Raw genomic sequence first — 23,935 nt, forward strand, 5'->3', positions numbered from 1 at the left:
CAAGGCAGGGGTGAAGCAGCTCAAAAGGTCAGCACCGACCAGCGGCAGTCTGGGGAGGGGAACGGGTGGTAGTGGCATTCTTTTATTCGCCAGCAACCCTGTGTCGAAGACCCGAACTGCTCGAGGAAGGCGCACACAATATGTCAGTCCAGACCGGTGCTGATCACATCTGCAGGGACACTGGGAGATAGTGTTGGCAGGCCGGTGAATGCATTACTATTGGTTATTTTAAAAAACTGACCAGCAAACCAAATGAAATTGTCCCATGTGCCATAGTTTGCCCATCCCTGAATTAGACAACAATATAACCAAGGGGCAGACCAGTCAAAGGCTAATAAACACAACGGACATGAAGTCACCCTGCGTTAAGTGGCTCCCTGAACTCTGACTATTGGAAGGAAGGGATGGAGCCCACTAAACATGTAGATTTAGGCACAGTAGATCATTGCTGATGGCCAGTTGCCCCCGAGTCGAGGCAGGCCACGGCCCGTGTCAGTGGAAGGGAACTCCAGCCACTCCTGCATGGCCATGGCATCACAGGGGGCAGACAGCTGGCTCTTCGTATTTCTAACGGCAGCTGGTGGGGGGGCGGGGCGGGTTATAAATCCAGTGCTGCACACATGCCCTGCTTCTAATGCATTTCCTTCTAAGAATCTCCTGTTACAGGAAGGATAATAGCAATTTCTTTTCTACAAGCATTTATTTATATTCCACCTTTCGACGTTCAGGTATTGTAGGTATTTCCCTAACCTTATAATCTAACAGGCCGATACAGAAAGCAAGGCGGGAGAGTGCCCGCTCCATGTTGAGCGCCCGCTCCATGTTGAGCGCCCGCTCTCCCAACGCGCGCCCAGCCACCTCTCCTGGGCGCGCGATTCAGTATTTAAATGAGGGGGTCGCACTAATAAGGAGGCGCTAGGGACTATAGCGTGTCCCTAGCGCCTCCTTTCTAGCAATAGATGTGGCTGTCAGTGGGTCCGGACAACTAACGCTCAATTTTACCGGCGTCGGTTTCCGAACCCGCTGACAGTCACGGGGTTAGGGAAACGGATGCCGGTAAAATTGAGCATCCGTTTTGCTAACCGCTGACAGTATTTTCTGCTTTTCTGGGCAGGCGTTAATTTCTGAGCGTAAAATGTACGGGGACTAAGTAATAGCCTCTTCGCTATTAGTTTTCGGGGGGGGGGGTTTCGACACTCTAAACCCCTTACTGTATAAGGGGTAATAGACACGTGTCGAAAACACGCGGCCAATTGCATGCTAAACTGTGCACTCAGTCGAGCACACCGTACTGTATCGGCCTGTAAATGTGTGCCTGAGGCAATGAAGGGTGAAGTGACTTGCCCAAAGTCACAAGGAGAAGCAGTGGGATTTTAACCCTAGCTTCTCTGGTTTGTACCCTGCTGCTCAAACCACTAATCTACTCCTCCCCTCACTTATGAGATGTTTCGTTATCTAGGTTCAGTTCCCTGTTTTCCATGCTTATTCTCAGTATCCGGGAAAAACTGATCTAGGGCAGTAGTTCTCAACCAGTCTTGTTGGGACACACTGATGTATCCCCAAAATTTGACACAACCAAAATGTACTGTAACACCACAATTCATCTGTTATGATTACTATCACCTCCAGTGAGGAAAATTATTTTTGTTCTCATATACCAGACCTCATATAAGGGCATAAGTTGTAATGCTAAATAGCATATATTAAGTCAGCCAGACTTTATAATCATGGGTCAGTGATGAGTATTTTAGTATGCTTCGTGAATCCCAAACACCGAATAGGATTAATAAAAATGGTATGCAGTTGCATAAATTGTAGAAACACGTACTGTTCAATTATTCAATATCCAATAATAATATCAAGCTTCCAATAGCATGAACTTAGCTTTGTTAATGCGGTGAAGAAACGCCATGTTCTTCATGCGAGGCTAGTGTGGAGAAAAGCCCGACACTGGATCCGTGTTTCGGCTAGTGCCTTCATCGGGGGCCGAAATAGCTGTCAATGCAAATGTAAAAAATTACTAAAAACATTAAACACAAAGCGAGTAAGTACTTATCAATTGTGGAGGGCGAGATCGCTACACCGACATGTTACGGAGCGGCTTGAGGTGACGGCGTCTGCCGGTAGTACGTTTCTTCAACCAAATGGAAACGGAAGCGCGCCTTTTCTTAAACCCACTCACAGCCAATCATAATGCAACACGTTGGCAAATGAGGTTGAAAAATTCAGGTAGCATTTAAACCAGAGGATACCATTCAACCGCAATATATCAGCAGATAAAGTTGAAACATTCAAGAGGCATTTAAACCAAAGAGTATCATTCAACAGCAATATTGAGACCCTGCGGTTGTACAGAATTTAATTTAAAAATCCATTGTTGTTCTCTGATGTTCAATATTTTCTGTGGATCACCCCCCCTCCCTGATAGCTGGATACAGTCTATCACTCTCCATCTTAGATCCACGAACTGATGTTTTGCCAAGAGACAGTGCGCTACAATTGGAGCTTGAATCTTTTCAGTCTGTAAACAGCTTTTATGTTCAATGAGTCTGGGGTGTATGGCACGTTTAGTACGGCCAACATATAATTTGTCGCAGGGGCATTTAATAATGTATATAACATATGAGGTCTGACAATCTGAGTAAGTTTTGGCCGACCATGTTCTTCCTTGATTGTCAGTCCAATCAGAACCTGCAAGAGTAAGTGGACATAAAGAACATTTCTGGCATGGCCAATGTCCAGAAGGTTGGACAGGTGCAACAATGTTAGAAGACATTTTTCAAAATTTGAAACAAACAGCAAGCCGAAGCTTTCTGTGATGGCCACATGAGCCTGCTGGCTGAGGAGAGTGCAGAGCAGGGAAGCCAGGCATTTGAAATGCCAATCTCTACTTCCTGCTACTGTTTTTCTCCCACCCTGGGCAATCACTGCCACTGCCAGCCCAAGCTGGAAATGTTGTGGTTATGTTGTCTCTCCCTCTAACTCCCACCCCCCTCACCCCCACAGTGATCACTGTTGGCATATCCTGTGCCACCACTAAGATCACTGCTGGCACCAGCACAGGGCTGAAAATGCTGCATTCTGCACTCTTTCCTGTGGCCATGATCAGCGCTGCTACCAGCCTGGCTTTGAAGTGTGGGGTCCTGCTGTCTATCCTGTGGCTACAGTCACCACCATTGCTAGCTGCAAGGGAGGAGGAGATGGCTCATTTTCCTCATCCCGATGGCTCTGACTGTCATCTGGAAGGGGAAAGTTTTAAAAGGGTAACTGACTGGGGGAGGGGTGTTGAAAGGGAAATGAGAAAGGGGTAAGCCTGGGGAACATGACAGCATAAGCCTGGTGCATTGGTGATGATGCTACTGGGGGGGGGGGATGGGGAGCCAGGGGTGGTAGGTACCTCACCCCCCCCCAAAAAAAAAACAAACAAACAAACAAACAATGGCTTGCAGAATTGAGATTAGATGGGGGATTGGGATGGGGAAACCTCAATGATTGGATGGGGAAGGGGGAATGGGGACTGAGAGATCGAGTGGGGACTCGGGGATTTGAGGGACAGTGATTGGATGGGCTGTATGTGTAACGGTGCATTATATGGACCAAGGTGTATGAGAAAGGTGGGATGGGATGAAGAGATGGTGTGAAACTGAAGGACCTGAAGGGGTTTTGAAGGGGATAAGACAAGGTGAACCTGGGACACCTGAGAAAATGATCAAGAGAAAAAAAGAAAGGGCTGAAGGCCAGGAAGGGGATGAGTGACAGTAGAAGCTGGGGCTGATGAGAAGATCAGAAGCAGAGAAAGGTAGATGACGGAAGGAGAGGGGGGTGAGTGTGGAAATGGGCTGGGGAGGAGTGAAAGAGGGGAAATGGGAAGCTGGGGAGGGGGGTAATACAGAGAAGGAAGTGGCTGGATGCCAGGAGAAGATAAGTATCAGAAAGAAGATGGGGCTGGTGAGAAAATGAAAGTCAGGGGAAGGTAGATAGGGGGGTGAATGCAAAGGTTAGAAATGGGGGACTAGACAGTGGGTTAAAGGCAGAGGGAACAAGGCTGGAGAAGCAATGAGAGAGGGGGGATGGGTTGATCGGGAGAAGTGAAAGTGGGAAAAAAGGTTGGTAGGTAGGGAGAGGTAAAAAAGGGGGAGTTTGAAGACTAGGAGAATGAGAGAGGGAGAGAGGAAGGGAGGGAGAGGGGGAGAGGGAGAGGGAGAGAGAGAGAGAGGGAACAAGGCTGGAGAAGCAATGAGAGAGGGGGGATGGAGAGGGAGGGATGGAGAGGGAGAGGGAAAAGAAGGGAGGATAGAGTGGGTAGAAAAGCAGAGAAGAGAGGAAATGAGAAAAAAATTGAAAGATCAATGTCAGAGAGACAGGTGCAGGGAAGGAATGAAGAAAACATGGATTTAGATTTAATTATTTGCCTTTTCAAATCCATGTTCAAGGCAAGTTATAACCAAGTGCAGGAGGTATTTCCCTCCTCAGATGCCTTGGAATCTATGGAGGTAATTTTCAAAGGAATTCTATGCATAAAAATAGCTTATATCATAGCAATTTTCAAAAACCCATTTATACGTGTAAAATCTTATGGCAAGTCGGCCCTATGAAAAGAAAGTATCTCTCTTGAAAGTTAGTCATAAGCATATTAAAAAGGCATCACCTAATTTGATGACCTTTTTTACTTCTACATATCCAAGTGGACTAACACAGAAATCACTCTAATTTCTTCACTCTAATTTCTACTTTCTACCTTGATGTTAATTGGTTTCCCCTCAGTTACATTGTAAACTGGTACGATAAGACCTAGTCTTGAGCATCGGTATAGTAAAAGAAATTAAATAAATAAATAATAAATAATTTATTCAGGGTCCGTTGAAAGCATGGTATACTAGTAGGGTTGACAACATTCAACTGCGGAAATTCAGAACGCTTGGACACGCAGAGTAAAATTTTCATCTATGAATTTTTATTTTGAACTTTGATTACTAGAAAACTATGCACAAAGCAAGGTACAACCAAATAATCATAAATATAATATTGCCAATAACATTCCATTAGAACAGTCAGGTAAACTACAATTAATTAACAACTACTTCCCTTACTATTAGGAAAACCATGCGTTTGATTTGAAGATCAATCACAAATACTTGCCATTTATCAGGTCTCACAAACTTTCTAATAATGCAGTAAATCTATTTTCCCTATTACTGTTGCTTGTCCCTTGAGCCAGTGATCAGTCTTTTAGTAAGATTAAGATACATATGACGGCAGATAAAGTCTAAACTAAACTAGTCCATCCAGTCTGCCCAGTTGAGATTCCTCTGCTTTGGTAGATAAACATACACATGATGTTTGGTACACACATGTTTGGTAGATAAACATACACATATGTTTGGTAGATAAACATACACACATAGATTGTAAAGCTTGTTGCTGAATTATTGTTTATTGTAAACCGAGGTGATGTTCTTAACGTGCCGCGGTATATCCAACCTATGATCCCTTTCTTTGGACTCCCCCAAAGAACAATATTAAAAAACTAGCCTTATGCCCATCACCCGTTCTCAACTCCAGCCTACATTAGGCCCCATAACTTTTACATTATGTTGTTAACCCCAGTTTTTGTTATCCAAGTTCAATCTACCCTTTTATTGTAAGACATCGCCTTGTCATAGTTGTTTTGAATGTAAACCGACTTGATTAGTAATTCTATTACTGGAAAATCGGTATATAAAAGTGCTAAATAAATAAATAAATATATAAAAAATCTCTAAATAAATAAATAACATGCCTACATGCAACTAAACATCAACTTCCCCCTATCATCTTGTTTATTTTATTTGAAATCACACCTCTTTATCCACCACTGCCATCCCAAGGCTGGTACAAGGGTATCTGATATGCCTTTGGTGACCCCTTCCTACACACAATTAAAAATTATGCTGTTATAACAAATTTCACACGGAAAAGGACACTGAAATGAAGCAAAATACGGCTTATAACATTTTATCATATTTACATGTACTGTTGTGGTGCAGACCGGAAAATTCTGCAAAAATTATATTTGGAACCCATAGGGCATTAGGACTACTGTAACTTGTGTTGGTTGTGGGCTTGGCTGTCTGAAAACACTGAGGAAACTAAATTAAAATTACAATATAGTAATCTTCCCAAACCAAAACAGCAGTAACAGCCAGCACTCAGACCATAAAAATCCTAAGAAAAGATAACACTGGAAATATTACACCAGGCCCTAAAACATCAATACAGCTATTAGGAAAACAAAACAAACCAGGCTGCAAATGATCCCTACACAGAAATTACATGCTAGCAGAATACCTCACTTTGGTCACACAAGAAGAACATAGATAGATCCTCACCAAATACAGAAAAAAAGAGACCATAAAGTATAAATTAAAACTTGCAGTTGAAAAGTGCAACAAGCCAGACTCTGTATAGAGACTCTGTACAGAGTGCATGAATGGAAAATCAGAAACATCACCATTCCTTAGAAAACAAACAATAAAACCAAGAAACATAAATCATAATAACAAAACTATACTAATATAAAGAATAACTATTTCAAAACAAGCAATGAATAGAATAACATCCAATAATTAATCATTCATATTAAAATATTTAAAAATTTTATCAAAAACTAATAACATATTTCAAAACAGCAGACACATCAAGCAAATTCCAATAATTAAAATAAATAGGGGTGAAAAATATCCTCTGCTCTCCAAACCTGAAATTGGCATGGATTAGTGGGAGAAAGGGAGGGTGCACATTTTATCCTCTCTCTCTCTCCCCCTAACACACACATGTTCATTCATTCTCTCTCTCTCATGCACATTCCCTATCTCTCTCACTCACATACAAACACAGGCTCTCTCACACTCACTGTCTCTCTCCCCCCCCCCCCCCCAATGCCGGCTTTGTCACACTCACTGGCTTTTGCTCCTTGTCACATACTCTTACATTCTGTCACACACACTGGTTTTCTCTCTTCCTCTTATGCACAAACAGGCTCTGTCATACTCACTGGCTCTCTCTCCTATCCTCGCACACATACATTCACATAGGCTCTCTCACACTCACTGATTCTCTCTCTCTCCCACACACACACACAGGCTCTGTTACACTCCAGGCCTCTGCTTCAGCACACTGAGGGTCCCACTGGGCCTCTACGTGTGCTGCAAGCAGTAGGGGAGGTATAGGTGGCCCTGCTGGGCCTTTACTTTCACCACATGTGGGCAGGAGGGGAGGTGTCGGCAACCTCGCTAGGTATCACTGTTCTACCACAGGCATGAGAGGATCCACCAGCAACCGAATAAATGGAAAGTCGTGACATGAGCCACCTCTGTCTTCTACTAACAAGACCTATTCCTGTGTTATTTGCTGAAGCAAGGAGAGAGGGCATGTGCAGGCAACTATTCCGTGGTGCTATAGCGCTGGCTGTGAAATTAAGCCACAGCATCTTCAGGCTAAGAAAGGAGACGCTGGTGCCAATGTAGCTGTTGCCTGACTGGAGGGTTAAAATACGGACAGTTTCTGAACATTTTAGCCCTCCATCTGGCTTCCAGACACTGCCTTTAAATTCCATACTGTCCGGAGAAAATCCAGACAGTTGGCAACTCTACTGTATATACTAGAAATGGGAAACCTTTATGAGTTGAGGTGGCACAGACTGCCAAACAATCTGGAATTGCTTGTTTGGTGGGTACCATCCTTAGTGAAATGTCACTCATTGGCACTTGGGTGATGAGTACCTGTAGATCTGGGTACTCCCATGGGGGACAGAATGAAAGTCTCTCTCCTGGAACCTAGAATACCTGAATGTAATCTGCTTTCAAGTGCCTGAAAGCTGGAGAATAAATCACACAAGTAAAATAAACTGGGTCACTTGGAAGTTTTGCATTCCTGTCTTAGGTTGGTCATTGCTTTCTTAAACTTTCACACCCATGAAAAATGAACCCATTAGGGATGGAGAAATCAAATAAAACCAGAATCTCTAGGAAAGTGTTGCAATGCATGTATTACTAATTCTCAGATCTGAGATTAATTTTCTGTTTTCCCTGGAAGCTTATTTTAGCAAACATGACAGGTGGAGGACACCTCATATTACCTGAGGCATGAGCTTTCCAGGATTTGAGACATTTTGTCAGATGCATGAAAGTAGTGCGGGAAGTGAGGTAATATACGTGATGATGGGTGGTGTTGATGGTAAAACAAGGGGAAAAGAATGAAGAGAAGGCACTGAGTAAGGCAGGGCAGGGTGTGGAAAGGGAGAATTCAGGCCAACTGACAAAACAGGATGATCTGAGAAAACTTACCCTAGATTAGTGGTTCTCTATCCCTAGATTAGGGATTTTTTCCCTTTGTGAGAAACCAGACAGATGATGCTCAAGTAGGTGACTCGCTGCATGCTGAAGCTAAACTAAAAAAAAAAACAACCCCTAATTATTACTTTACTGTTAAAAATGGCACTAAAGAAAGATAAAATATTCTTTATAATGTAATCATGTAAAAAATATTCACAAATTTTAATCTTCACTTATTTTACCAAGGAGAAATGTGGGAATGATGTGCTGCCCACAGTTTCTCCATACGGGGTTGAAGGGCAAACAAACTCTCGTGCATCTCACCGTCAACATCAAAATATTTTGACTTATAGTGAGGTTACACGGAGCAGAATTAAGATGTTTCCCTTTTCAACTCGCCATACAAAATAAAATATTCAGATTCTGGTATCACCTCCATGACAGCAACCCAAATCCCTCCACTGCCAAACGCATTCAGGCCGATACAGAAAGGATGTGCTAAAAAAGCGCATCCATTTTCAATGCCCACTCTTTCAACGTGCGCACAGCTCCCTCTCCTGGGCGTGCGATACGGCATGCAAACGAGGGATCGCACTAAAAGGAAGCGCTAGGAACAATTGCGTGCCCCTAGCGCCTCCTTGGTCTAGGACAGGTGGCTGTCAGCAGGTTAGGAAAACGGACGCTCAATTTTACAGTCAAGGGCAGGCGTTAATTTAAAATGTGGGATCAGGCGCTTTTTTTTTTTTTTACCATATCTGGGGCAAATAACTAATAGCCTCATCAACATGCATTTGGGGAGGTTTGGATGCGCGTTATGGATGCGCTAAATCCCTTATACAAAACGCGCATCCAACCTGGATTAAACAGTGCGCTCAGCTGAGCACACTTTATAGTAGGGATGTGCATTCATTTTGAACAGCCGGCGGCATATTGTGCTCCTACCATGTGACAGGGGCCGATCAATGGCATCGGTAGCCCCTGTGACATAGTAAGTGCAAAGGCTATCGGCGCCATTTTGAATACCGGCAGCTGACGGCGCGAGTGCAGGAGATCTTTCCAGGACCCCCGCTGGACTACCAGGGACATTTGGCAAGTCTTGGGGGGGGGGGGGGGGGGTCAGGAGGGTGGGGCGTTGTAGTTAATTAAATTTAAAGGGTTGGGGTGGGGTTTTTTTTTTTTTGTTTTTACAACTTTAATGGGAAACGAATACCGAATTCAACTAATGAATGGATCGGGTTTCCCCCCATTGACCGAATGCAACGCATTTGGGTCCCGACGAATACCGAATCCAACGAATACTTTCCGTCTGCACATCCCTACTTTATAGTATCAGCCTGTAAGTGAAGTAACACAAAATCCTGCATTAAAGATACACAGATGGTACATACAAAGACATAATAAATGTACATTCCCAAAGCTGATATATTCCAGTTAATACAAACTGAATATAAAGAGGTCCTTATTCAGACACTGTCCAGATAGCACAGTTAGCCAGATAAACTTATCTGGCTAACTTTGGAGCTATGTTCAAGAGTGCAGCCACATTATTGAATTAATCCGGCTATCTTCAACATTCACAATAAAAAAGAAAACAAATAATAAATAAAAGACAAGTAAAAACAATACAAATAAATGGCAGAATTTACGTAATAAAGAATAAAACTCACGAAGTGCAGACTCAACCTCACGGGGGTGTGGCGGGTGAGTCTCATTAGGACTGACATTCTGCTGTCCTCAGAGAATACCTGTTATATGTAAGTAACTCTTGTTTGTCAGATGACAAGCAGGATGGCAGTCCTCAAAAATATGGGCCGATACAGTAAAATCGCGGGAGAGCGGGCGAGCGCACAGGCCACTCTCCTGTGCGCACAATACAGTATTTTAATTTATTAAAATTAGGGCCAGCGGTCCCTAGCACCTCTTTTTTGACAGGCGCGGCAGCTGTCAGCGGGTTTGACAGACGACGCTCAATTTTGCCGGCGTCGGTTCTTGAGCCCGCTGACAGCCACGTGTTCAGAAACCGGACGCCAGCAAAATTGAGCGTCCGGTTTTCGACCCGCGAGCTGATTTCAAAATTTTTTTTTTTTTTTTTTTTTTTAATTTTCGGGACCTCCGACTTAATATCGCCATGATATTAAGTCGGAGGGTGCACAGAAAAGCAGTTTTTACTGCTTTTCTGTGCACTTTCCCGGTGCCCTGAGAAATTAGCGCCTACCTATGGGTAGTCGCTAATTTCTGAAAGTAAAATGTGTGGCTTGGCTGCACATTTAACCCATTTTGGACGCGTTTTGGACACGCTATTACCCCTTACTGAATAAGGGGTAAAGCTAGCACCTCCAAAACGCGCGTCCAATCGCGGGTTAATAGTGCGCTCCGCCGGAGCACACTGTACTGTATCGGCCTGATATGGGTGAATCCCTAGCTACAGACGGCCACTCCAGCAAAAAAAGGGACCAACAAAACAAGGTGCCAATGGGCACAACAAAAATGTTTTGTTGGTAACAGAAGGATGGCAGCCTGAACAGAAATAGCAAGCCCTAGGTGGGAACAGAGTTGGGTTCTAATCCTCAAACAAGTTCCAAAGGACAGACTTCCCAAACCTGCTGTCATGTCAGCCAGCCCTATCCAATCAGTAATGTGATGTGAATGAGTGTATGGAGCGCCAAGTCACAGCTCTGAAGATCTGTTCCATGGGAATTGCTTACAAGTGGGCCACCGATGCTGCCATGGCTCGAACAGAGTCATCCTTGACATGACCCCCAAAATGCAATCTGGCCTGGGCATAACAGAAGGAGATGCAGTCTGCTAGCCAATTAAAAAGCGTCTGGTTTGCAACAGCGATCCCCAGCCTGTTCTGATCAAAAGAAACAAAGAACTGGGTGGACTGTCTATGGGCTTCAGTCCACTCCAGATTGAAAGTCAAGGCTGTCTTGCAGTCCAAACTGTGTAGGGCTTCTCCGTCTTGGTGAGAATAGGGCCTGGGAAAAAATGTTGGCAGGATGATGGACTGGTTAAGATAGAAGTCCAACACCACCTTAGACAAGAACTTAGGCTGCGTGCACAAGACCACACTATCATGAAAAAACTTGGTATGAAGTGGATAAGTCACTAAGGCCAGGAGCTCGCTGACTCTGTGAGCTGAAGTGACACTCACCAAAACACGACCTTCCAGATCAGATACATATTTCAGGTCACAGGAGCACAGCAACTCAAAAAGAGCTTCCATCAGCTGAGCCAAAACCATGTTGAGGTCCTAAGATAGAGTAGGAGGCCTTAGGGGAGGTTTCAATTGAAGCAGCCCTGGCATAAATTGTACAACTATAGGCTGTATAGAGAGGAACCTAACCTCGACACCATGACAATACAAGCCAATTTCATTGAGATGAACTCAAAACGGAGTTGGTCTTGAGACCAGCTTCTGAAAAGTGTAGAAGGTAGTCAAGCAGTTTTTTGTGTTGAGAAGGAAAAAGGGTCTTGGACCTTTTGCTCACACCACATGGAAAACCTCCTCCACTTCAGTCTATAAGATTTTCTGGTGGAAGGCTTTCTGGAAGCTGCAAGGCACGAGACATATCTTCTGAAAGATTGAGGGGTTGTAGAATCAACCTCTCAACATCCAAGTTGTGAGCAACCTGCCCCAGTTATGGGTGATGAGATCTGGGAAAGTCCTCAGTCTCATTGGTTTCCAGATGGACAACTCCCAAAGGAGTGGAAACCAGATCTACCTTGGCCAATGGGCGGCTATGAGTCTCATAGTCCCCTTGTTCTCCCTGAGCTTCAACAAAGTCTTTGCCACCAGCGAAACTGGAGATATGCATACAGGAGACCCTGGCCCCAATGAAGGGCAAAGATGTCTGAGGTTAGCTTGCCATGTGTCCTGTTCATGAAGCAGAACTGAAGAGCCTTCCTGTTCCAAGGAGCCATGACAAATCCACCTCAGAACTTCCCCAGAGGTGGAGGATATGATTTGTTACTCCCTGATACAGAGACCATGGGATCTGAAGGAGCAACTCAGTATGTCTGCTTTCCCATTCTCTGTAACAGATATATCACTCTGAGCCCCATCCTGTGGAAGAAGGCCCAGGACCAAATCTGGACTGGCTCTTGACACAGCTGGTAAGAGCCCATACCTCTCTCTTGATTGATATAGTACATTGCCACTTAGTTGTCTGTTTAAATCATCACAATTTTCTTGGACAGCTGATCTCTAGAAGCCCACAGAGCATATCTAATTGCCCGGATCTCCAGGAAGTTGTTTTGTCAGAGATGTTCCTGGGTGGACCAGGGACCCTGGTACTGAGTCCACCTACATGGGCTCCCCAGCCCAGGGTGGTTGCATCCATGGTCAAGACAATTTGGACCTGAGGAATTTGAAAAGATATCCCCCGTTCTAGGTTGGAAATTTCCCACCATCAGGACAAGGAGTCCCAGAGGAATGGATGTCTCGCATGCAGTACCATAGATCCTGAGTGGCCTGAAGCCACTGGGATTGCAAGATCCACTGGGCTTATTGCATGTGCATGTGTGCCAAGGGAGTAATATGCACTGTGGTGGTCATCTGGCCCAACAGCTTCAACATGTGCATGCTGATAACTGCTGGTTCTATTGAATCTCTGCCACAATGAACATCAAGTTGATAGCCTGTTGCTGTGAAAAAAAAAAAGTCCTTGGCCTGAACCATTTCTAGTAGGGCTCTAATGAAGTCCAATCAAATGACAGGCTGAGATGGGACTTGGCGTAGTTAATGACAAACCCTAGTGACTCCAACACCTGAGATGGTCAAGCGCAAGGACCCTTCAACCCTTTCCCAAAAGGTGCTCTTGACCAGCCAATCATGTAGATAGGGAAAAACATGAACTCCCAGTCTGCAAAGGTACGCTGCCACCACAGCCAGGCATGTTGTAAACAGCCATGGGGCAGACATAGCCAAAACAGCAGAATGCAGTACTGGAAGTGCTATGTTCCCATCATAAATCAGAGATATTTCCAGTGACTGGGGAATATCTCAATGTGAGTACATGTGTCCTTGAGATCGAGAGAGCATAGCCAATCTGCTTTTTGCAGAAATGGGATCAGGGTGCCCAGGGAAACCATCTTGAACTTTTCTCTTTTTAGAAACTTGTTTAAGGCCCTTAAGTCTAGGATGGGATGGAGTCCCCCTGTTTTCTTTGGAATCAGGAAGTACTGGGAGTAAAATCCTCACCCTCGTTGCCCTGGTGCTATTAAGAGGGAGGAGATCTTTGACAGAAGCATTTCCTGATGTGCTACCTGTCCCCACAAGGGACTAGGAGAGCAATTTGGGGGGAGACTCAATAAGTTTAATTTGTACCCTCTGTGAATGTTGAGAGGACCCACTGATGTGGGTCATGTCACCTATCTTATACCTTATATTATATAAACATGTACCAACACTGTAATGGCACTTTCATAGATACTTTTTATAACCAAACTAAATATATGTGCCTCTATGTAAACCGTTGTGATGGTACATTACTAAACGACGGTATAGAAAAGATTTTAAATAAAATAAATAAATATACTGGGTCACTGGTTCTCACAAAACTGTAGCCTGCCCCTGACTGGAAAGCCTGACGTCATGAGTACTATAGTCTTGGATACTCTCTCATTGATCCAGTCAAAACCCCGTTCCCGGAGTTGACTGAGGTGCCGGCTGGGGATTTAGAAGTCCTCTGTTACCTGGATGGCTAGGAGGGGCCTGCTGTTGCTGACAGGGCCAAAATCCATCTCGGGATATTATCTCTTTGGGTGGAAGAAAGACTTCCTGGGGCCAGATCTTGAAGGCCTCCTGAATGAGGATGGGTCCTGAGTACCAGCGGAGAGCTGTTGGAGTGTCACATGGTGCTCATGAATTTGGGGCACAGCGTCCTTCACTTTATCTCCAAAGAGATTATCTTGTATGCATGGCACATCAGTGAGTCTTTCCTGCACTTCCTGACAGAGATCCAAGGTTCATAGCCAGGAGTGTCTGCGGGTGCCAAACCCTGTGGCAAAGACCTTCAATGCTGCCTCAAAAACATCATAGGTCGAGCAGACCTGTGTTTTCCACACTCTAGACCCTTGTGCACCAGCGACTGGAGGGTGTCCTACTGCAGTTGAGGCAGCTGCTCGGATACCTCTTGCACCTGCTTCAGGATATCCTTCAAATACTGGCCCATTAAGAGCTGGTAGCCACTATGCAGGTGATAAGCATAGCTCCCTTAAACACTTTCCTCCCAAGAGCATCCATGTCACTTTGATCCTTTCCCCAGGAGCGCCAAGGAATGGGTCCAAAGGCATTTCGCCTTCTTGATAGCAGATTCAACCACAACTGATTGGTGTGGCAACTGCTGCTTGTCGAATCCGGGAGCCTTTTGGACAAGATAGATTATGTCTGCCTTCCTATTTACAGCAGCCACCGAGAGAGGGTTTGCCCACATCCTCATTAACAACTCCAGAAGGCTCTTGGACTTTGGGACTGGCACGATCTGCTTTGGAGGCTCCATGTACTGGAGAATATCTAGTATTTTGTGCTGGGTATCCTCCTCTGTTTGTAAAGTAAAGGGTTATGGCTTCTACCATCAACCTGACAAAGCCTGAGAAGGAGAGGTCCTCCGAAGGTGACTTCCTTCTGTCATCGGAGGAGATGGATCAGAGGGGGAGGCCATCTGACATTTCTGGATCCAAAACACCTAAGGAGCCTTCCTCCCTGGGTCATAGAGGCCCTCGACCTCAGACACTGGATGGATCATGAGGCCCTTGGTCCCTGGCCAGCAGTGTAGGAACCGACTTAGCTGGCTGAGTGGGCCTGAACCCCAAGGCCATGTCCAATCTGCTGAGGAACTGGGGATGATCACGGGGCCGGTCAGTGGCATGATGGGCATCAATGTTGCCCCAGGCATCGACACTGATAAAGATGTCAGTAACACTCCAATGAATGTGTGCAGATATTCGAGGAGGGATGGTGCTGGGCCCAGTGCTGTCAGTAACCCAAGGTCCAGGCCCAGGCCCTGCAGTGCCTTCTCCATGGTCTGCAGCACTCGCCTCTCCAGCTCTTCCTCGAAGAGCTTATGTTCTTATGTTCTCAGATTGGTCTTTCCCTGATGCCAAGGCCGAAGATGATGAACCCGATGTGTTTGACCTGGAAGAGGTGGGTGATGGCCCATTTCTGGCATCCCTGGAAGCCCTTCACACCAACAGAGCCAATAGCTCTCCTGATGTCGATGCGGCTCCAAGGTCCCTCAATGTTGAGTCCTCTGATGCCAATGTCAATGAATCAGTCTTCCCGGGCCTGAAGAGCAGTTCCAGTTTGTCCAACCAGGCCCAGTGTTGTTTTGGGGTCATTTGTGCACACTTGCCGTTACTCTCAACATCATGCAATGCCCTCAACCAGAAGATACATCTATCCTGAGGATCCATGATAGACATAGCCCTCATGCACAGAGGGTATCACTTAAATTCAGAAAAAGGACGTAATGTTAAAATCGATGGCGGGGGCCATCAATGGCCATCAGGCACCACGTACACCGCCACCCAAGGGGATTGACTGCGAAAGGAAACTTTCCGAAACATTGAAAAACCTGACTGAGATGATAGATGGGGAGAACTGGGGGGGGGGGGGGGGGGGGGGGGCCATGTCAAGCACACAATCTTGATCGTAAAAATATCAGAAAAATACTCCATTAAGGAGAAAAACTTTGAGAGACAATTTCACCACAAGACAACTTCACTGCAAGACACCAGGCTCCGTGGAAAAGAAGACACTGAGGGCACACTGTGTGGACACGCGATATATTGCATGCCAGAGCATGCTCAGAGAGGCTCAGTCAAAATTCTAGAAACTTTAACATAAGTTTTCTGTGTTGGGCTCCATCAGATGATGTCATCCATGTGTGAGGAATGTCATCCTGCTTGTCCTTGAACAACAAGATTTATTTATTTTTATTTATTTATTTATTTAAAGTCTTTTCTATACCGTCGCTAAGTTATATACCGTCGCAACGGTTTACATGTAGGCACATAAGTAAGTTTGGAGTAAGCGTACTATAATACATTCTAACCAGTGCCATTAAGTTTCGGTTACATTAAATCATAAAAATATGTACAAATGTTTAGTGATGTAGGTTCTGGCCAGGTGTACCTAGAAATTACTTTTACAGGTCAAAAAAAAAAAGTGTCATCTTATTACATTCAAAGGGATAGATTTTATAAATCTACGCCCGCGCGAACAAAAGTACGTGGGATTTTATAAGATACGCGCGTAGCCGCGCGTATCTTATAAAATCCGGGGTTGGCGCGCCAAGGGGGTGCACATTTGTGTACCTTGTGTGTGCCGAGCCCTGCGCGCGCTGCCCGTTCCCTCCGAGGCCGCGCCGAAATCGGAGCGGCCTCGGAGGGAACTTTCCTTCCACCACTCCCCCTGCACCTTGCCCTTCCCTTCCCCTACCTAATCCACCCCCCCCCCCCGGCCCTATCTAAAACCCCCCCACCTGTGTTTTAAAAGTTATGCCTGCCAGAAGCAGAAGCAGGCGTAACTCGTGCGCCATTCCCCGGCCCGGGACCCGTTTCGGAGGCCTTGGCCATGCCCCCGGGCCGGCACCACACCCCCGACACGCCACCCCCTGAACGATGCGTCGGCCCTGACACGCCCCCCCCAGCAAAGCCCTGGGACTTGTGCGCGCAGGGGGGGTTTAAAAGGGTTACCGCATAACTTATGCGCGTAACCCTTTTAAAATCTGGCCGATTGTGTACTCAATATGTTAAAATATTATAATGCACATTTATGAGAATAGTGCTGTGTGCTGGTGCTCTTCTGTTTATTCCAGTGTATTTTCTATTCTACGGTCTCTTTATAAAAGGCTTTATAAAAAGCCATGTCTTTAGACGTCTCTTGAATGTTTTGGGGTCTCTCTGTAATCTGATCTCCAAAGGCATTCAACATCAGGACTAAGCCACTCCATAAACGCGTATATCTCCAACTTAGCTGTAAAAGTTAATACCGATTCAGCTTAGACCTTAGCCACATAAGTTAAGTTTAGACATAATTTATTTGGCTAATACTGAATATTGGTAGTTAGCCACATAACCTATACAGCTATATTGCTCCACCCCGACTTAAATGGCAGCTGCTGAACGTAGGAGCATATTCAGCAGCTGCTACTTAATGTGCAAGCTATGCTTATGCAGCTAAAACGCTCTGAATGCGTTTTTGAATATTGACCTCAAAATGTATTCATTTTGAGCACTTTTTTAGATGAGTTTTTTTAACTGGTTGACTTGGTTGATTAAAGTGAGAGTTGATTTTATTGATTGAAATGGTATATAAAAGTTTGATTGGTAGAATTTGGTCATATGACCTTGCTTAAAAATGGCATTTTAGTTTCTGAGGTTGTTTCTTGGTGCTTTTTGCTGTGAGAGATGGTAAGGATCATTTTATGCTTTGTTTAGGGTTTTGTGGGTTTGATTAATACAATGTTATAGATTTTTTGTTTTTTTTGTTTGATAGGGGTGAGCCCAGGGTTTTAAATAGGAATAGAAGCTGTATATATTGACTGAAAATTGTATTTATAACAGACAGTTTTCTGAGAGATAGTGCACATCAGTTCAAAGTTTTTGTCTTGTTTTGTGATAATGCTTTCTAGCTCCTCGTTTTTTTCTCTATGTGAAAATATAAAATCATCCCTTAGGACAGTAATGACAAAACTATGTCAAGAATGCAAAATCTCCAAGTGACCCAGTTCCTAGAATGAGATTCAGGTCTACAGGTATTCATAGCCAACTGCCAGTGAATGACATTGCCCTGAAGTTATTTCCCACCAAACAAGCATTTTGAGATTGTTTGACAGTTTGCGTCCCTCATTACTATTTTAGCATGTGCTTGATATGCACGTGCACGTTCGTTGGACCCTAAATAAAGCGGTGCACTTAGATATGTAAAAAGAAAAAGGTCAACAAGCAAGTTGTAGGTAATACCCGTCAAGAAAAATTATGACGAACAAGCTGCTATTGTCTTGGAACTTGCCATTTTGGGAGGCGTGGTTTATTACAAGTTTTTTCGCATCCACTGAGCTTCCCCACCATTCTGTCTTCGCTACCTTGTTCCTCCTCTGACTGTGCCAGAGATTTATTTGAAGACTGGCTCAGTTCTGAATGCCATGAAAGAAACCAAATTCCTAGGACAAACAAACTGATCACCTGTTTCTGGACCAGCGGTGAAGATCTAAGGTGTGTCGGACTGGGGACTTTGTCATGGACCTATGTAACCATAGGACAGTCTTTTGTACATAGAACATACTAGTGGTCAATAACAATCATTGTGCAAACGATCTTGTTTTATTACTCATTTAAATATACCTAAAATGCATCCTTTCAAACTAAGCAAAATGAATACCTTTCTTCCTTTGTACTAAATTAATATATGTTTTATGACTAGATTTCAAGAACTTTGCTTCCTTTGTCAAATCAGTTCAGAGATTGTTGCACCCAGCCAGAGGTGTTGCTTTAGGTACCTAAAATTTCCGGGGTACAGGCCCCGAAGCCCTCCTTTTCCCTGCTCCCAAGGTTTTGATAATTAATTCAATCATGATCATCAGCTTCCCCAACCTCCCCAAGAACAATCCTATAAGAATACATAAATCGGACATCACACAAACGACCTCTGTTCTGCCTTCCTATACAGCTGCCTCTAGACAGAACTATCTAAACAACAAAGAAACGTCTGGCCACTTTCAACTATCTAGAAAAGATTCTCAGCTTTTTTCCCCCATCGTGACGCACCCGACTGACAATGCTCACGTGTGACAGCACCGCTCACAACAATCCACAGCAGAACTAAAAAAAAAAAAAAGCCTTAGTATTAGTTTTAAGAATGACACAAGAGAAAGACAAGAGCACTCCCTCTGAACAGAAATTACATATTTTTTTTTTATTTTTTTTTTTTACAAGCTGCACTCTCTGTCCCCTGCGGAGCCACCAACCTTTTTTTCTTCTGCTGTCACTCTCGGGCCCAAGCAGGGGAAGACAGAATCAGTAATAATCACTGGCCCGGAAGAGAAAGAGAGCTGCCATTTCTCGCTGGGCTCCAAGAATGGTGGACCACAGCTGTCACCTACTAGGCCCAGTGGTTGAACAAGTCTGCCTTGTGAACCGAACACACACCTTCCCCTCCCCCCCCCCAAATTACAAATTATGCATTTATATTAGGATTTTACCTGAAAATGACATTAAAAAGAATTCACTTACAACATGTTTATTATATTTACATGCACTGTTGTGGTGCCAACCAGAAAACCCTGCAAAAAAGTTGAAAAGAAAAAAAAAAAAAGAAGACACTTGAAATCCATATGATATTAGGCCTATTGTAACATGTTCAGTGTGGCTTAGCCCTCAGAAAGCCACGAGTAAAAGGATTATAACAACAATATAGTAAACCTCCATGCCAAAACAACACTAACTGTTCCCGCAGGGGCTTGGTGTCCAGAAGGAGCTCGATCCCACAATCATATGAACGATGGGGAGGCAGAGTTTTGGACTTTTTTTTTTTTTTTCAAAAAGACATCCTCGAAGTCCATGCTCTGTTTCCTAAACAGCTATATAGCAACATAAGGAACCTCGCTAGTAGGATCTCTCAAGACGAACTCCTATGCCTCCATCAGCCGTCCTGGGAGATCCTGAAACATAAATCTCAATCTCATCCAGGGCAGACTGGTAGGGGTGGAGGGACATCCACACCAGCTCTAAGGGAGATATCAGTACTCTTTCCACTAAGATCCCTAGAGGCAGTTGCATTTAAATGTTGGAATAAAGTATCCAATGATCCTCGTACTAGTGTACAAGCCTTCCCCTTTCTCTTCCTTCCCACTGGAGTTGATTATACCAAACCTTCAGGAGTGCACCCGTTTGGCATGCCTGCGACTGTGCGCTGCAACGCACTGATTTTAAAGGCCCCGGTGCTTCCCAGATGACAAGACAGCTCTCAATCTTCCAGTCAGCTACCACTCTCTCTTCCCAAGGTGGTGGTGGTGGGAGGCAGGAATGCCAAGCCAGCATAGTGATGTCTCTCAGAAGCAGCTCCCGGGACAGCAAATTTTGAAGATGCCAAATATCCAGGCCAAAGAGGATCTTGCTTCTTCATGCTTTAAGGCCATGTGCCAGTACAACTTCAAAGGGGCGCCACCATGGCACTCTGCCTCTGGGTGCCAAAATCTTAAATCTGGCCCCGCTGCCTTCATACACTAAGGGACCGATGCAGTACAGTGAGCTCAGCTGAGCGCATTGTTTAACCCACAGTTGGACACGGGTTGTATAGGCGCTACCTAATCCCCTTATGCAACAAGGGGATTAGCACCTAGCGCCTCCTTGACAACATGACCCCTAATTTAAATATTGCATGGCGCCCCCAGGAGGGGTGTCTGGAGGTGTGTTAGGAAAGTGGGCGCTGAACACTCAGCTCCTGCTTTCAGCGTGTTTTTATTGCATCAGCCCCTAAGCTACTATGTTTTGTGTAAACCCTGACGCCATGACTGGGCAGTTACAGCACATCATCAAACAGTAGGGAGCTGCTGCTATTCACAGCACTACCTGATTTGGAATTTTTTTTAAAAAGTACTTCTGGGAGCACTGCCAGTTTTCTCCCCCCTCCAGCGTCCCAAAGAACAAGAAAGAATATAAAGTACACTGGATGCCAAGCAGAGCTGTCACTGACTTCTGTGGAAGTCCCACGACATTCTTTCACTGTACATTTACCACTTCTGAAAAACTTTTACAGCAGCCAGCTACACAATAATTTTAAAGAATATAAAAAAGCAGTTAGCTGATTTTATATAAATATATATATATAGAGAGAGAGAGAGGGAGAGACAGACAGACACACACAGATATATACAGAAACACTTTTTCAAGGAGTACATATCAATACATAAGACCCTTTTCAAAGAGCTCAATGCTGCAGTGAACAGACTATTTGTGTTTTGCTTTAATAACTATGATGTGTTTATGGGAGGAAGATGATATTTGCCAATCACTAATTTCTTTCTAATGCACTCCTTCAGAAAACCAGTTCTCAGAGTTCAGAGCACTCCCTCACCTTGCAATAGCGGCTCAGAAATTGTTTGTTCCAATACCTGGATCCTGTTGGCTCCTTCCCGCCAAAGGAAGTGACAGCAGCAGTCTCATCTCAAGGAGCTGTGACAGTCTCCCTTCACATCTTCAATAACCCACCAGAAATATTTTTGGAAGACAGAGCAGACGAGAGTAGAGAGGGGGCACCTGGTAAGTCTTTCTTCCTCATTCCTCAACTTCCATAAATACTCACTTCAGTCAAAACTAGGGAAAAAGCATCCTGACTGCTTTATCTTTATTTATTTACTTATTGATTTTATTTGCTTTTCTATACCGACATTCATTGGGGTATATCACATCGGTTTACATTTTAACGTATAGAAATAGTAAGACTAAAGTGTCTTATTATTATTACATTGTAATGGAGGCAGTTTAACAATTAAAGTATTTACACTTTAACGGGGTGGAACATTGTAAGGAATTAACTCAAAAGCTCAACAAAACAGTTTACAAAACATTTTATATATTTACATTAGGAGGTAGGAATCTCTGGAGATATTACTTTGTGAAAATGAGTACGTTGGAACATAGTGGGTTTGATGGAGTACGCGGGCATGCAATAAGGCTAGGTAAGAATGAGACATTTTCATTTCATCATGAGGGCGGGAGGGGGAGGGGGGATAGGTTCTGTGGGCTGGTAGGCTTTTTGGAATAACCAGGTTTTTAGATTTTTTTTTTTATTTGAAGGACTGGGTGGAGGTCTCCAATCTGAGTGGCGCAGGGAGTATGTTCCATAAGGAAGGGCCAGCTATTGAAATGGCGTGTTCTCCGGTTGCAGTGAGGTGTGCTTGTTTTGAGGAGGGTATGTTTAGCAATCCTGTGTTCTTGGATCTGAGGTTTCTTTGGGTCTCATGGTGGTGGAGGGCGTCTTTTAGCCATTCTGTGTTTTTAATGTGGATGGATTTGTGTAGTAGGGTTAAGGTTTTGTATTGGATTCTGTGGGTTATTGGGAGCCAATGAAGGTCTTTGAGGATGGGGTGTGATGTGGGAGGAACGACTGCTGTTTGTTAGGGATCTGGCTGCTGCGTTTTGGAGAATCAAGGGTCTTTCCCTTGAAAAATAAACCAAGAAAGGAGGAGCAAATTGACATGCTGCCCCCAACTAAAGATTCCGCAACTTATTTATTTATTTATGCATTTCTTATATACCGTGAGTCAGAACACATGATTCTATCTTTACGGTTTACAATATAGCTAAAAACAAGTAAGAAACAGAAAATACAATAAAATGATAAAACAATAGGAATCATTAGTTAAAATTAAACATAGTACTAAAAGACTAAAATCTAAAGTAAGAATAAAATAGATAGGAACTCAATAGATAAAAAATCATGTGGAATCCAGCTTTCAGTGATCTTTTAAATCTCGTCTCCATAGGCTTGTTGAAAGCACCAGTTTTTCAAGTCTTTCTGAAATCGTTTTAAATTCTCCTGGATTCGCAACTCTGGAGGCAAGCTATTCCAAAGTTTCGGTCCTGCGACCGAAATTGCCCTGTCTCTAACCTCACTCAGGCGTGCTGATTTTATATTTGGTATTGATAATAATCCTTTATTGTATGATCTGAGATCCCTTTGAGGCACATGCAGCTTGATGGTAGAGTTCAGCCATTTGTTTTTGTCTTCATGTATAATCTTATGGATCATACACAATGCTTTATGTTTGATTCTGTACTCTAATGGCAACCAATGTAGAGATTTCAATACTGGAGTAATATGGTCCCTTTTCTTCGTGTTTGTTAATAGCCTTGCTGCAACATTCTGTATGATCTGAAGAGGCCTCAGGGTAGATTTAGGGAGTCCCAGCATGGTTGAATTCCAGTAATCCAGACCTGTAAACACTAGCGTTTGTAAAACATACCTAAAATTGTTAAATGAAAGCAGTTGTTTAAGACGTTTCAATAGCCTCAATTTATTAAAACCTTCTTTGACTTTTGTAGATACGTGTGCCTTAAAATTAAATTCATAATCAATAATTAATCCTAAATTCCTGGTTATATCTGTCAAATTAAAACTAGTTTGATCATCAAGAATTATCTTTTTTTCTAAGTTAAAATTTTTCCTGTCTAAAACCACAAAAATGGATTTGTCCATATTTAGTACTAATTTCATCTGAGCAAGGAGTTGACTTATAATTTTTAAATACATATTAATCATTCTAAAAGTAGATTCGATATCACCATCTATGTTAAATATTAACTGTATGTCGCCTGCGTAAATATAATAATTCAAGCTCAGTCCGGTTAGCAGATGGCAAAGGGGTAAAAGATACACATTAAAAAGAGTTGCCAACAGCGCAGAACCCTGCGGAACTCCAGTAGCTAATCTTATCTTATCTGACAAAGTGTTTATCTTCACAGTAAATGTTCTATTTTCTAAAAACGATTTAAACCATTTTAATGTGGTGTTTGCTAACCCTGTATCATGCAACCTGTTAATAAGAATTTCGTGATCTAAGATAGTGGCAAGGGTTTCTATAAGCTGGGAGCTCAATATCTCAAACTCCCACCTG

General features: G+C 43.7%; 1 protein-coding gene across 5 annotated transcripts in view; it reads left to right on the forward strand.

The window, feature by feature from the left end:
- LOC115074405 (NXPE family member 2-like) overlaps positions 1-23,935 on the forward strand; it is a 70,328-nt gene that overhangs the window by 12,080 nt on the left and 34,313 nt on the right. For 2 of the 5 annotated variants that reach the window (XM_029573814.1, XM_029573816.1), the window contains exon 2: positions 21,359-21,578. The exons of 2 other annotated variants lie outside the window; for them this stretch is intronic. The gene's annotated coding sequence lies outside the window, so the exon portion shown is untranslated. Of the gene's footprint in view, positions 1-21,358; positions 21,579-23,935 lie in introns of those variants that run through there. One more of the 5 variants, XM_029573819.1, reaches the window with a different exon arrangement.

Source organism: Rhinatrema bivittatum, chromosome 12, assembly GCF_901001135.1.
Source record: "Rhinatrema bivittatum chromosome 12, aRhiBiv1.1, whole genome shotgun sequence".
NCBI classification, from domain to species: Eukaryota; Metazoa; Chordata; class Amphibia; order Gymnophiona; family Rhinatrematidae; genus Rhinatrema; species Rhinatrema bivittatum.